The sequence below is a fragment of the Aricia agestis genome, chromosome 8, assembly GCF_905147365.1.
Source record: "Aricia agestis chromosome 8, ilAriAges1.1, whole genome shotgun sequence".
Lineage (NCBI taxonomy): Eukaryota > Metazoa > Arthropoda > Insecta > Lepidoptera > Lycaenidae > Aricia > Aricia agestis.
This window is the reverse complement of record NC_056413.1, coordinates 18397506-18411258: the sequence shown is the minus strand read 5'-3', so window position 1 is coordinate 18411258 and position 13753 is coordinate 18397506. Positions and strand designations below refer to the sequence as shown.

Here is a 13753-nt window from a genome sequence, read left to right as displayed (position 1 = left end):
ACAACCGATATTCTCGCAACTCGCAACTCGCAACTGTCTTCCAAACGAAGTTACTGACGTAAATCGACAGAACCGACATTCCGACATAGTTGCCCAGTGACATAATAATATTAGCATCAGTTAACATACTGTATACTAATATACTTGCTTAACTTTATAATTCTTACAACTTATAAGAACTTTTGCTTTTATCCGATTGCCGCAAAAAGGAAGCCCGTAATATTGTTGCGCCGAAAATCTCGGGAAATCGTACATTTTTCCGGCATGCAAAGATCCTTATATCGTTCCCGGGACTCTTAACTGACCGATTTTAACAGGTGTATTGCTTACATATTAAAATCGGCTTAGCGGTTTAATCGGAAATATGGAAGAGAGACACACAGACAAATACGCATTTATAAATTATTATAATATTACGTATGGATCCTCATTTCGGCATTGTTTTTACAATTTAGGCCCATATAAAAAAGAAGCTACACAAAACAATTACATTATTTATGTAAAGTATTTCTTAAGCGATTCACAATAAGTGTTGTTGCGACTTGCGTCACTTGCAGGCTGCAGCGGCACCGCTCGCCCTCTGCTATAATAATTATTAGGGTTCCGTAGTCCGTACCCTCACTAAACAAATCTAACTGTCTATCGACTATCTGTGACTAGCATTTAAAATTTTAAATTTCACTTTTGATTATATTATGTTAAAATAGTCAAGATGACTACAAATTGTTATGTATTGCAATTTGCAACTTGCAAGCGTTTAGCTATTTCCTTCTTCCATATCAGTTTTGGCAAGCGGCCCGACTCCCGAGTATCTAGCGGCACGTTACTCGTTAGTAATTAATATGATGCGTGCGTAGGGTCAGCCTCTGAGGAGGAGGTCGAAGCCTTGAGCCGTATTTAGCGGATTCCACTTGCGTACACCCTGTACAGTAGAGTATTTAACGTATTTATGGGCACATAACGGCGAATTCGCATCGTATCGCATCGCAAATGCGTCAAAACTCATAATAAAAATTATGTTGCGACTTGCGAATTGCGATTCGAGTTCGCAGTTATGTCACAGAATATATCTATACTAATATTATGAAGCGCAAGAGTTTGTTAGTTTGTTTGTTTGAACACGCTAATCTCAGGAATTACTGCCGATTTGACAAAAACATTCAGTGTTAGATAGCCCGTTTATCGGGGAAGGCTATGCTATAGGCTATATTTCATCACGCTAATACTAATAGGAGCGAAGAAATAGAGGAAAGTGTGGAAAAAACGGGGGGAAATTATTTGAAAAGGCATATATTTGAACGCGCTAATCTCAAGAACTACTGGTTCGATTTGAAAAATTATTTCAGTGTTAGATACTCCCATGAATGTACCATCGAATATATTGATTCATAGGCAGTCGACAGATCTACGTCATTAGATCGGATTATGTCAATTCCATGCAAGTCGTGATGTTATGTCGGCTGGGTTCGACAGAACGCGACCAAATTACTTATGTACGCCATACACGCTACGGTCTACCGGAGAGGTCCACCTGTCCAGGCATACCTGCCTGGTAGACCGGAATGTGTGTGGGAATAGACCTGTGCAGTTTTTTGAGCCTGCGCAGGCGACCGGCGCCCACACATTCCGGTCTACCGGGCAGGCATACCTGCACAGGTGGACCTCTCCGGTAGACCGTAGCGACTAACGTGTACCCATCTGCCTACAAGTCAACTTCTCTGATAGTACATTATAGCCGAACTCGCGGCGAATACCCAAGGCCCATCGGAGGTCGATCGACACCGCTATCGACTATCTAGTGAGATTGTCATCGGTCCACATTCTCGATAGTGGTCCGCCGCGGCCTTGCACGTCGCGATTAATCCGTCCGAGCTATCCACGACGCCAATGTCGCATACGATATCACGCCTCGTCGGCCGGCAAATACCCAAAGTTGGGTTGACGCGCATGGCACATTTCACAACACGACGGGTATTACTAGGATAGCGACTCCAAACTGAAGCTCAAAAAAAAAAGGATAGCGACTCAAAACTAAAGCTAATTTAATCATTAAAATATATTAACTATTAAGAGGAGTCCACACCGCCGTTTTTCCATACAAACGTTGTCCCCTGTTTCCTCCCTGGATAATGCCGGTAGAGCTATGATTTTTTTCTCTATGGCTAATGCGATAGCATTAGCTGTGGCTAGGGAATGTTATTATTCGACAAATTTACTATTCGAATAATTCGAATATTTTACAAAACTTTTCGAATAAATCGAATATTATTCGAATAATAAAAAAATATTGAAAAATGCTGAAAACTCTGAATAAAAGTAACAAAAAGCTTCGTACAACCATGTACAACCTATTTTGTTAATACTATAAAGTAAGCAATTATTATTTTTACTTTTATCAACATAAATCTTTATAAATGACATAGTTAATTTTTATTGTTAAACACTTTAAAAATGTATATTTTAAGGTTACAGCTGGGCAATAAAAGAAAGGCTGTAATGTGTAAACCGTTTTCGATCGTAGCACCTTTTACTTTTCTCATGTGATTATGCTTAAGTCTTGCTAGGCAGCAGTTGAGATTAAATAATAATATGATATTCGGCGTTATGATATCTGTTCATTAATACTAAGCCAGCTTACCCGTCTTTTTGATATTTTCGATCCACGTTCACCTAGTACATCTAGTCGGCTTCACCTGTGTCAATGTGGCTCGAAATTATAAAAAAGGGCCACTAAAAAACCAACCCCACAGCAAAGAAAAAAAATTGCAACGGAGCCCTAGGGGAGGGTGAAACAATCCTAGAGCGGTTGAATTTAGTAACTTGAAGTTTGATAACTCCAATAACATGATATTAAGGAGCCATCGACATTTCTTGATACTGTACTGTTTCAATTATCAGTCGAGGACTGCCGTGGTAAAGCTATTGAATAACAAATTTTTATTAACTTGTCGAATCATAGATCACATCGCGAGCTTCAAGACAGAAAGGCGTATAAAAAATATCATTTGTATTTTAACTATATATATCTCAATATTGCACTTACATTTATTACCTTCTTAAAAAACGAGTTTGTTTTGTATATGTCGTAGGATGATTTGATAAATTGAATTATCGCGAAAATTCTAGGGACTTCGCGAAAACATGGATAATTAGATAATGCTGTTTATATTTTTCAATTTTTCTAAAAAAAGTTAGATTTTTTGCGAAAACGCGATTTGCCTTAGTAACATTGCACATTATTAACGCTGATTGGCTTGATTTTTGCTTACTGGTCAACTCTATTCTGATTGGTTACTATCTTTTTCTATATGTATCTTTGAGTTTAAATTATAAAGGGTAAGAAATGACAATGCCTCTTCATAGGAACTTTACTTTTTATTTAACTAAAAGGTTAAATAAAAAGTCTTATCGCAAACATAACATAACCTCAGAATTAGTTTCTGGATCGGTTGAACTTTCAGCAGTAATTTCACATCTTGTATCAGTCATTTTGTATTTACAGACACACTTTTAGATAACTTTTCGCACTATTTTTCAAGTCCAACTGCAATTTTAAACACATTAAAAATATCAAAAACTGCGAGCTCGCTTACAAAAACGACCACAAAAAAAAAACAACGCGTGACAATGAATTGACATTTAAAACGTCAAGTCTTCAACCAATCAGAGAATATTTGTTGTGGGGCGCTTAAACCGACCAATCAGTAAGTTTTTTTGACAATAACTAACGATTCATTTCGCAATCTTACTAAGGCGACTCGCGTTTTCGCGAAAAAACGACCTTTTGTTAGTAAGGTTAAAAAATGTAATCACCATTGTCTAATTATCCGTGTTTTCGCGAAGTGCCTAGAATTTTCGCGATAATCCGATTTATCAAATCATTCTACGAGATATACAGTATACACCCTTATGGCGTAATGAACATGAACAACAATGAACTAAAAACATGGTCAATGGCGACGATGAATGGTCGTATACTCCTTAGTTAGACTAAAAACAGATATTTATATATATCATTAAAGATCTAGAATATTCATAAATAATATTATTTTTCTGAAATAAACTTAATTATGTTCTTATTTCATGTTAATTTTTTGTTTGATAGCATTTTAAACACAAATAAAAAATATTTTTAGTATTCGAATTATTCGAAAAATAATTTGGCGAATATTCGAATAATAAAATCGTCGAATATTCTAATAAAACGAGTATTCGAATATTCGAATAACATACCCTAGCTGTGGCTCCTGAGCGGAAAATTCAGCAGGCAACTTCCACAACCCGAAAGTTATTGACTAGCCAAAAAGATGAAGACACCAAATACTCATTTAGATAACACTACCAGATAGAGTGACCGCGGTCATGCGTTAAGTTTCCAACATGGCGTCATCACTCGTCAGTCAACGGTCAAATTCAAGGTTAGCTCTTCATACATTCATAGTTCATACAGATCAAAAGAATGCTCAAGTGACTTGATTACAATAATTAAAAAAAAAGTTTTTCGTAATATTTCTTATGATAAATACCAATAGCAGCATTATTGGACTTCCCCGGGTATATCCTTGACGACTTCTGTGGCTTAGTTGTTGAGCGTAGCGGCTAAAACCGAGGATCGCGGGTTCGAATCCCGCCGACGGAACAAAAAGTTTTTAAAGTTACAGATCATGGAAGATTATTAAATAATATATGTATGATAATATGATAAAAATCTTATTATAATATGTAATATATACAGTATAGTATAATAGTATTAAATATATTTTCGTTGTCTGGTACCCGTAACACAAGTCCTTCATCCTAATGTGTGAAAGTGTGTCTGTCTATCCGTCTGTTACCTTTTTACACTGCTGCACCAATGTGGATGAAATTTTGTATATATAATATGTATATATGCAGTGTTAGAACTTAAAGGACAATATAATATGTAGGCCGGGGAAAGTAGATATGATAGTTTTTATGACAGCAAAGTCTATATGTGCGATAAACGAATTTCTGGTATAGTTGGATAAATTCTGCAATAACCTTATCAAGCATTGAAATATAGTGCAATTGGAATATAGTCTGTTATACCGATTCATGACTGTTATATTTAAACAGATGATAAATCTGTGACATCACAGACTATTGTTGTTGAGTGTACACTGACAGACATTCAGCAAACAAAGCTCCATGTTACAATGTGCACAACAACGAGCACAGGAGAATATATTAAGTATCGGCAAACACTTTTTTACATATTTTTATTTATTTTATCTAAATGAAAAACAATTTTTATATTTATTTTATCTAAATGAAAAACAATTTTTAGAATAGGAAATTAAAAATTTATAATTTCACCTATCATAAGAACTAATAGAATTACTATAAAACAGAGTTTTTATAAAAACAGAATACCCAAACTATGCAAGTTATGTTATTATTATAACCCACGTTACCTAAACCATTATCAGAATTCTACTGATTTACCTACACTAAGTTGCTACATTTTAACAAACAATAGATACAATGCAATAGATACCAGAGTTGCCATATGTCCCGATTTGGCACATCCCAATTTTTTATCAAATGTAAATGTCCCGCGTGGGACAGCCTAAGTCCCGCTTTTCGGGGATAACTCGAACATACGTGTGGCATGCCGAGAAACGTGTAGCATGCCGAGAAAGAAGGGTGCGCAATGAAGATAAGAGTGTGGGAGATAGAGGGGTCGATTTTCTATGGCTATCTTTGCCATCTATTGTCACGTAAACATAATTTTTAATCAATTAAAAAATCTAAAACTTTTGATTTTGTATGTTTTTTTACTATGTCCCGCGTTTGACGGAAGAATCCCGCTTTTTCACTCAAACTCAAACTCAAACTCAAACTCAAAAATTTTTATTCAGAATAAATTTTTTCAAATATTCTCTGAACGTCGGGGCTACACAGATGCCTACCACCGGTTCGGGAACTAACCCGGCGAGAAGAACCGGCGTAAGAAACTCGCACGGGGCCATCTTTTTCTAAAAAGATGGAAAATTACAAAAAATATATTATTATAAAATAACAGTGTCATTATGACTAAATAAAATACAACGAATGTACAATTATTATACATATTATAATGAAACAGCTCTGCAGGGGGCGACCTTATTCCCATGGTGTACTATCATTCATGAAATCAGTAACTTTATAGTACGCTTTGGTACACAAACGTTCTTTAACAACTTTTTTAAATCTATTAATTGAGAGATTTTGAACGCTTTCTGGGATCTTATTATAAAGGCGTATACATTGACCTTTAAAAGAATTTTTGACTTTAGTAAGTCTAGTCACCGGAATTTCAAGCTTATGTTTATTACGAGTATTTCTCCCATGGGTATCACATTTTTTCGTGAATTGATATATATTCTTTTTAACATATAATACATTTGATAGGACATATTGAGAAGCAACAGTTAAGATTCCAGTTTCCTTAAATTTTTCTCTAAGTGAAGTATTACGGGCCAACTTGTAGATTGCCCGCACAGCTCGCTTCTGCAGCACAAAAATTGTATTTATATCTGCAGCATTGCCCCACAGCAAAATGCCGTAGGACATAATACTATGAAAGTAACTAAAATACACTAGACGTGCTGTTGTTTCATCTGAAAATTGTCTAATCTTACTTACTGCATATGCTGCTGAACTGAGTCTGTCGGCCAACCCAGCAATATGAGGGCCCCACTGAAGCTTGGAGTCTAGTGTAATACCTAAAAATACAGCTGTATCCACTAGCTCCATAACATCACCATTTAAAAGCACATTGGTTTCCGTTTGCCTTACATTGGGCAATTTGAATTTAATACATTTTGTTTTTTTACTATTAAGTAAAAGATTATTAACACTAAACCAATGTACAATCTTTGAGAGAGCATTATTTACTTCGTCATAACACGCATTAAGCCGTTTGATATTGAATGTAAGAGATGTATCATCAGCAAATAATACTATCCCATGTTTATCTTTAATTAAGAATGGCAGGTCATTTATATAAATAAGAAACAGGAAGGGTCCTAATATAGACCCCTGTGGGACCCCCATTTCAATTTTTGCACCAGCAGATTTTTTACCATTTATCTCAACCCTCTGAGTTCTATTTGACAAGTACGATTTTAGGAGGGCGAGTGCTGTGCCTTTTATGCCATAGTGACAGAGTTTCCTGACCAATGTTTTGTGTTGCACGCAATCAAAGGCCTTTGAGAGATCGCAAAAAACTCCTAGAGCATCCTGCGACGTCTCCCAGGCATTAAAAATACTACTGATCAATTCAACGCCTGCGTCTGTAGTAGATCGTCCCTTTGTAAATCCAAATTGTTTATTATGTAAAATATTATTTATATTAAAGTGCGTTAGTAATTGATTCAGTATTATCTTTTCATAAATTTTACTCAATGTCGGTAAAATAGATATAGGTCGGAAATTAGACGGGTCCAACTTACTACCAGATTTAAAAAGAGGTAAAACTTTACTGTGTTTCATTAGATCAGGAAATACGCCACTTTTTATACAATCATTAAATATAGTCGCTAAGTAGGGCGCGATAACATCGATTATAGATTTAATAACTTTCATTGATAGGCCCCACAAATCAGTAGTGTTCTTAATATTTAGTAAATTGAAAGTTTTTAAAATGTCTTCAGGACCTACTTCTTTAAATCTAAAGTCGATATCACATTCATTTACATTTTCTTTAAGTAACAATATAGCATCATCAGGAGAGTCCTTTAGGTTACTTGTAATTGAAACTGGAATGTCAGCGAAAAATTTCTCAAAAGCAGTCGCAACATCATTGTCGGAAGTTATATTTTTGTTATCTATATTTAATTTAAAATCTGAGTTGTGACTGGCGACTCTTCCAGTTTCACTTGCTATTATTTGCCACGTTGTCTTTACTTTATTTTTTGAATTCTTAATTTTATTTCTAATGTGAATAGATTTGGCAGCCCTGCAGACTTGTTTAAATATTTTTGAATATAATCTTACATAGTTTATAAAGTGTTCACTTTGATTTATAGTCCTTTCATTATAAAGGTCATACAGTTTTAATCTGCTTTTCATAATACCTGGTGTAGCCCATTCACTAAATTTACTTTTATTGTTTTTTCCAACTGTCTTAGAGGTGAAGGTAGTATCAAAATGGTTTTTAATTAATTTGAAAAGATTACCAAATGTCATATCTGGACTACTATGATATTCTAAATTTCCAATCTTAGATATAATTTCACCCCTAAACTTCTCAATACGTTTATCATTAATTGGAATACAAGTACTTTTGTTTTTACATACTTTTTTGAAATTCTTGTTCATGGGGAAAATAGCTCGTTGTCCACAGTGATCAGAGCTTAGTATGTTTAAGACTTCTTTCTTTAAGGAGTCTATATTGGTAAAAATATTATCAATGCATGTAGCAGAGTTGCCACTGATCCTTGTGGGTTCATAAAACAAATTTGTCAAATTATATGATCTTAACAAAGAAGTGAATCTAACAGTGGTTGAATTATTGTCTAAAATATTTATATTAAAATCACCACAAAGTAAAATGTGTTTGTTAGATGCACTTATTTTTGTTAATAAAATCTCCATGTCCTTTTCAAATATATCATATAATCCTAGTGGAGGCCTGTATACACATATAATAATAAAGTTTCCCACCTCTACGCAGGCTATTTCAGTTGTTCGTTCTGTAGAGAGGCTCACTAAGTCCTTACGTTCTTTATATTTTAAATTCTTGTTAATTAGTATGAGTGAACCACCTCTTATGGCTTTTTCTCTGCAGAAAGAACTTGCCAGCTGGTGCATACTATAATTTAACATTATTTCATTTTTCTTGAACCAATGTTCAGTAATACATAAAATATCTACATTATTGTTATTTAAAAATAAATCAATTTCTAGTTCCTTATTTGACATTCCTTGTATATTTTGATTAAAAGTTCCAAAGTCCCGACTTGGTATAAAAAAAAATCTGGCAATGCTGATAGATACACACATGACTGGTTTATAAGCACTTCTTAAGTTTTCTTATAATATTATGAGGTTCCTATGGCAAGCATGTACCTAATTCTGGCCCCACAGGACAGGCTATGCCTAGTGTGGGGATTTGTCTTAATTTGAAGTTGTATAATATTGTATTTTTCTGGAAATAAATTATTTGTATTTATTAAAAATTCTTACACCTGTATGCAGCAACAAAATTTGCAATAACATTGTTGTAATCAATATCAGATGTGTTAAATAAAAAAAATGTAACAATTCAATAACAAGAATAAAAAGGGTGAAAAAGGGGTTGGCATTGTTGTTTTTAGCCGACTGCCAGGAGGGTTATGTTTGATAGAGGTGATTCAAATTATTTCTACACCAAATGTTAAGTAACACACTATTATAGGGACAAACATGTCATGATTTAAAGCAGAATAATTAGATTAATTAGTTTAAGTAACAACATAGTTTTGTTTCTTTTATTTTGTGACAGTCTATTTTAAATGTTTAAACAGATTAACAGATAGTTTAATTTTATTATTCATAAAAGATTTTAGCTCATCAAGATCTCTCTAGGGCGCAGCGCAGACGACAGGCTATTCGTGACGCACTTTTTAGTCCATGGAAATAGAACCTATGCAATTATATGCAGTAACGCACATGACGCGCAAAAAGTCGGGCGCGTTACTGCATATGCATAGGTTCTATTTCCACAGACTAAAAAGTGTGTCACGGATAGTCTGCCGTCTGCGCTACGCCTAGTTGAAAATGTTATAATAAAATCAATCTGCGCTGCTTTTTATCATAAAACTTCTTCAGTATCATGATGGCACAAATATTTTTAAGGATGTTATGCTGTAATGCTTGTTGAACCAAAAATATGAAATACATGTTTATTTTCTGACACTGTTTTAAAAGTTTGAAAAAAAAACGGTTATTTAATGAATCCAAGTAAACAGAATTAATTTACAAACCATTTATGGACCTACCCATAGTGAGACATTCCATTCAACAATTACAGTAAGTAAAACAAAAATATCATGGGCTCAGAAAACACAATATAAACGATGAAATTTAGGAAATAACTACCAAATGAAGAAAATACTTAGCACAAGCTACGTGACGCGACCGAAACCTATACTAGAAGGCGGCGGACGCCAGTCCACAATGAATTGGAGGCCTAACCCATACATGCTTGTAGAAGCAGACACCACATTTAAACATATACTTACTCGACCTCCTTAACGAATAATTTACTTCTAGAATCCTTTGTGTACATACTAACATCATATTAGTGCAAAACTTACATACCAATAAGATTATTTCCAACGAAGTTACTTCCCAAAACTGTTGGGTCAGAAAAGCAAAAGACTTTATTTTCACTGTCTCATACACTTATTAGTCCACAACAATTCCACACGAGTTCACGATATCGAATTGAATTGTTCTAATGAAAGAACAGGATAAAAGCGGCCGAGATACACTACTAAACTAAACGTCTCGTCTACGGTCTACTTTCAGCCATTGCGCGATACAATTTTATTTTCACACACAAATTGATATTTGAACTGGGAAATGTCAAGACGTCACAGATGTCAGTTGTCAGTGTCAGGTGTCAGTAGATACCTACGTCGCGACGTCGTATGCCGTAGCCCGTTACCCGTATTACTGACTACTGTCAAAAAATTATATTGACAACATTTCAATGTTGCCATAAAAAGAATTTTCATAGACAATCAATTTTTTTATGCCGTGGCCGCCCGCCGCACAAGCCGCAAGCACAGTATAGCAATATGACATATCCCTATAGGGACTAATATTGCTTGTGCCGCAAGCGTAGATATGAGCGTTTCTTTTTTAACTTGCCACTTGTACATAGCCGGCGCCAGACATGGGCTTCAAAGTTTGAGCAAACTTTGCACAAATAGGAAAATGCCAGCAATTAACTTTGCACAAATAGGCAAATGTCAGTGCCACACTTGGCGAATTTGTGTATTTGATCACATGTCTGGCGCCCGCCATATGTCCCATGACTTTGGGCGAAAAAATTGAATATGTAGTTTCAGTAAATTCAGTAAATTTATGTGTTGTTATTTTTTACTCAAAGTTCATTTTATAATTTCCCAAAAAATATATAAATAATACAATAAATGATTAATTTTCTATTAAAATTAAATAAAAAACCAAAACAATAATTTTCAAAGTATGAAAAAATAAATGTTCCATTTTAAAATATGTAACTTTGAATTGAAATAAATTTAAATTTATTTATAAAACCCACATTATTTTTGTATTTGATCTTTGCTCAATATTAATAAGATTCAATTTTTGACTGCTTTGTTAATATAAAACCAGTAAATAGCGGTAAAATTTATTAATAAACCGCGTCCCAGAAAAAGTTCCAAAAAGTAATTTCCTCTTGTGTTACCCATTTTAGTACACTTCAGGAAATAAAAACTACCAAGACTGGCATTATTTGCGCTGGTAAAATTAGCAGCTATCACTGTTTATGCGGCCAGTTCGGCAAAATACACGAGAGCACGGGTCTTCAATACGCGTGTGTTGTTTCCTATTGTGTGACTGCTTTTACTAGGTAAGGGCCTGTTTCACCACTTCCTGATATGGCTCCACCAATAACCAAAAGTTGTAAATAGCCTATTAGGCACTTTATCAGAAAGTGGTGATACAAGCCCTTAATCTAATTAATTACTAAAATTTTACTTTTTTGTATCCTAGATAATATTATTATGAACAATTTAATACCTAATATTGGATAGTTTTGCTAAAAAATAATCCAAAAACAAACACTCAAAACATTAACGACGTGTTGTGTTACTTCTTACTGTGTTACTTTTTCGTGGTAACGTATCAAAAGAAAGCTAGGTAACAATGCGAGGAACTTTATAAAGGCTAGCTTATATTGTCAACAGGCTAGAAAAATGACAATGTCCGCAGCCGAAAAATCCAGACACCACAGTTTTTTAGCAAAACTGTCGAATATTTGGTATTAAACTATTCATAATAATTAAAAATGTGCCGACTAGTCGCCGACTAGTCGGTAAAGCCGACTATCCGGCCACTTTTGTAGTCGGCGAATAGTCGGCAAAAAGCGCCGACTAATCGGCTTTTTACTTTTTTGCTGTTATTGAAATTATATTAAAGAAAATCCTTGATTATTATTAATTATAATGTGTTCAGATCACACTCAATCAGTGGTACACATTTTAAAATTAAATGAAGTGTTTCTGAAATTACTTGCTAGTAAAGAAATTATTTTTGTAAATATAATTTTAATAACAAATTAAGTATGTATTATTAATTCGAGATTTCATATACAGTTCGACAAGGCTTTATTTGAACGTGGCGAGAAAAGGAACTAAACGCTTCTGTCAATTATCATAGAATTTGGTCATTTTTGACATGTGTTTGACAGTTCTCCTTTACCAGTAGCGCTCCCGTCAATGTCACCCACGTTCAAATAAAGCCTTGTCGAACTGTACATGAAATATTTACTGAAAACCACAGCTAAACAAAATAAAGTAACGTACGCGAAGTAAAAATACTCAAAACGATTCGATACGTTTGCAGGCGGCGTGTGCGACGCGAAACAGTACTAAAAAAGCATTACGGAAACTTCCGAAACTATGATTGGCTTGGCCGACTAGTCGGCCGATTAGTCGGCTTGTTTGCAGCCGACTAATCGGCTAGTCGGCCAAAGTCATGATCGGCACATCTCTAATAATAATATTATCTAGGATACAAAAAAGTAAAATTTTAGTAATTAATTAGACTTAACTAGTAAAAGCAGTCACACCATAGAAAACAACACACGAGACAGTAAGTTATATGAATAGATTGAATAAAAAGTTACGTATTTTAAAATGGGACATTCATTTTTTCATACTTTAAAAATGATGTTGTTTTGGTTTTTTATTTAATTTTACTAGAAAATCAATCATATTTTACTGTATTGTGTTCATATTTTTCGGGAGATTATAAAACGACCTATGGATAAAAAATAATAACACATTTTACTGAAACGACATTCAATTTTTTCACCCAGTCGTGGGACATAGTATTATGTACAAATGGGAATTTAAAAGAGAAATGCTCATAAAACTCATTTTTATTAGATATGTCATGAACACAGCTTTACATTTCCTCCTTTGTTATCAGTACTCCTTCTTTGTTACTGTCCCAACATTTTCATTGTCGTTCTTTTTAATTAATTTCGTTTATATTCTACCAAAATTAATAATTTAGCTGCTAGTTAAAAGAACCAATACCTAATTTTAATAATAGATACAAACTGGAATTCAGGTACTTATATTATGTATTTAAACAAAACTTTATGTATTTGCTGTCAAGGTAACACAGAAAAAAAGTCTATAGCGAAATTTAACGATAAATTACAATTTAAATTTATTATTTTCACTTTATTGATTTATTTTTTATTTATATTTTTATTAAATAACTATATCAAAAGGAAAAATATGCAACTTTTTAAGATATTGTTCAAAGAAAAGGTAACACAATAGGAACCAAAATTCTGTTTTCCCTCAGTAATTTAATGTTTTAATGGTTTAAATCCTCTAATTAAGAGGTTATTTGTACATTTTCTAAAAATGTATTATATATTACATCGAACATCGCTATCAAATTTAATTTATGCATACTTTTTCTATTTTGATCAATTTTGAAAAGTAGAGTGGCAAATTTTTATTTCACGTAATGTTAAACAATTTTAAAATTCACG

The 13753-nt window shown here is 33.9% G+C and overlaps 1 protein-coding gene across 2 annotated transcripts in view; it reads right to left on the bottom strand.

Annotated features, from left to right (window-relative positions):
* LOC121729282 (protein FAM102A) overlaps positions 1–10585 on the bottom strand; it is a 74249-nt gene extending 63664 nt beyond the window's left edge. Inside the window, exon 1 of one of the 2 annotated variants that reach the window (XM_042117745.1) lies at positions 10309–10585. The gene's annotated coding sequence lies outside the window, so the exon portion shown is untranslated. The remainder of the gene's footprint in view (positions 1–10308) is intronic. The other variant, XM_042117746.1, reaches the window with a different exon arrangement.
* Between the last annotated feature and the right edge of the window lie 3168 nt (positions 10586–13753).